Raw genomic sequence first — 2,392 nt, forward strand, 5'->3', positions numbered from 1 at the left:
TGGTATATCTTTTGATTAGGAAATCAGTTTGGTTCAAATGTTATTTTACAACGCAGTCTGTTGGTCAAAATTTTGGCTTTTACGCTTAGTGGTTACCTGATCCAATAATGGGAAGCCATTTTGATGAGAAACATTATAGGGCAGGGAAGCAGTCTGAGATTATATGTTACTCTTGACATAATTAACTATTTTATTTGTAAAAGTTCATTCAATTTGTTGAAACAGATGTTAAGGTTGAAAAAGCTGTTTCTTGTCAAATAAGGAAGTTTTTGCACTTCCTGGAAACTTTTTAAAAAATCAATCACTGTAATCTTGCATATCTTAAAGACATGATAAAGTCACTTCATAAGTATTCATTTTAAAAAATCGTTTTAACAAAAAATCTTTTTCTTTCTTTTATTTTGTCATATTGACTTTTTTCCAGATCTTAATATGTTGATAAAAAAACAAAAGCAGAGAAAAGCCTTTGACTGAAAACATTATACATGTAGTCTTAAGTCTGTCATTTTTAAACTTAAATCTAAAAAAAGATTCTAAGATTGGCCAATGGTATCTCCAGACTTCAATCTTGGGCAGAATGTCGCCACTCTTGAATGTAAAATCTTGCCAGCTTGTTTGATTGTGTTGGTCCTATATCTAGAATGTCTGTGGGTTCTTAGGATACTGACTGATACTGCAAATCTGTTACCAGAGTATATACATGTACCTGGAAAAAAATGGTATGAATATTAAATATAACAGAATCATAAAATATTGTCACCATACAATTTTGTTTTTCTTGGCAGTTTTATGCAGACATATGACATCTAATTTTCTAATATCCCCAAAGAACAACAAGGATTTATAAGTAACAATATCTATTAGTGTAGTAATAGTATTCTTGCAAAAATGGAATATAAAATGTTTCACTATGTATAATTATGGTTGTCATGAATGTCAAAATGAAATGAAATTACAACAAATCTTAAAATGCCAGTAAATCTGCAAAAACATCTTCGAAATAAATCTTTTACATGATTTTTGTAACCTTTTGTGTAGCATGCACAAAGACCTACTGGTGAAAGGCAGAGCACAAACAGAATATATATTCTATGGGTAGATTGAACAAAAGAGGTCATTAGTAGCAAACAATACGGTATGCGGTGGTATAATGGTTAAGATGTGTCGATTGCTCAACCTAGGGGTCATGGGTTTGAGACCAAATGGGTCCAAAAAGCAGACTCGAGTGCAGTTCAAATAAGCTTGATGATTTCATCACAATTCAGCTTAAACAAGTTAGTGTAAACTAAAAATGAACACCTGTAAACTAAAAATGAACACCCATAAAGTGAAGTGTCCTTGGCTGTGACCTTAAACTTTGATGTAAAAATCTGAATCATGTACATAGCACACAATTTCTCAACATGATTTAAATCTGTGTAAGGTTTCAATGGAATCTCTTGAACTGTTTAAAAGTGATTGCTCAAGACACCATGTGCTTAGCAGGGATGAATTAACTAACTAACATACATATGTTTGTTTGTTTGTTTTGGGTTTAACGCCATTTTTCAACAGTATTTCAGTCATTTAACAACAGGCAGTTAACCTAACCAGTGTTCCTGGATTCTGTACCAGTACAAACCTGTTTTCTTGCAAGTAACTGCCAACTTCCCCACAAGAATCATAGGTGGAGGACTAATGATTTCAGACACAATGTCGTTTATTAAAAAATCAGGAACGCTGAGCGCTATATATTATTTGGCAAACCAAAATACGATGGCTTGTCAAACTGATAAAGCACTGATCACTTCCAAATAATCCTGGATAAAAAGGAAAGATAACTCAATTTTAAAGTCAAAATGCACTTTTCTCAACATACAGGCTGAAGCCTCATAAATGAAAACTATAAGAATTTATCTAAGTTGATCAGATCTGATTTTAGGTTTAGCAAAGTTTTTCAACAATATGTCAGTTATATAATGTTCAGTTACTCTAACCAGTGTTCATGGATTCTGCATAAGTACTTTTGCAACGTAAGTAAATTTAATGTCAACTTCCTTAATGACTGATCTTCCTTACAACAAACTGTGGAAATTAAAAGGGTTCTGGTCACCAAAAAGTCAAAGAAGGCTTTTTTTCAGTTGAAGGTACCCACTTATTGTCCCTGGGAAACAGAAAATTGTTCAACAACGTCCGGGCTGCCATCATTTCTGGAGCAAGAGACCTATAAAAACTCTGTTACGTATAAATATAGTTTTTACTCAGTCAGAACTACGAAAATCTGCTGTCCAATTTATTTACCTCACATACATGTAGGGCACAAACAAATTTTCTGGAAATTTTCATAATACTTAACTAGATCAGTATATATTCCTTCAGAAAATAATAAAAATACCTATTTCAAACGGGAGGG

The 2,392-nt window shown here is 32.7% G+C and overlaps 1 long non-coding RNA gene across 1 annotated transcript; it reads right to left on the bottom strand.

Moving 5' to 3' along the window:
* Positions 1-376: 376 nt before the first annotated feature.
* LOC128556824 (uncharacterized) lies at positions 377-2,040 on the bottom strand. Its single transcript, XR_008370850.1, has 2 exons — positions 1,622-2,040; positions 377-706 (listed from the first exon to the last, which is right to left on the bottom strand). It is a non-coding gene; the product is annotated as an uncharacterized LOC128556824 (long non-coding RNA).
* Positions 2,041-2,392: the final 352 nt, after the last annotated feature.

Source organism: Mercenaria mercenaria, chromosome 5 (genome assembly GCF_021730395.1).
Source record: "Mercenaria mercenaria strain notata chromosome 5, MADL_Memer_1, whole genome shotgun sequence".
Classification (NCBI taxonomy): Eukaryota; Metazoa; Mollusca; class Bivalvia; order Venerida; family Veneridae; genus Mercenaria; species Mercenaria mercenaria.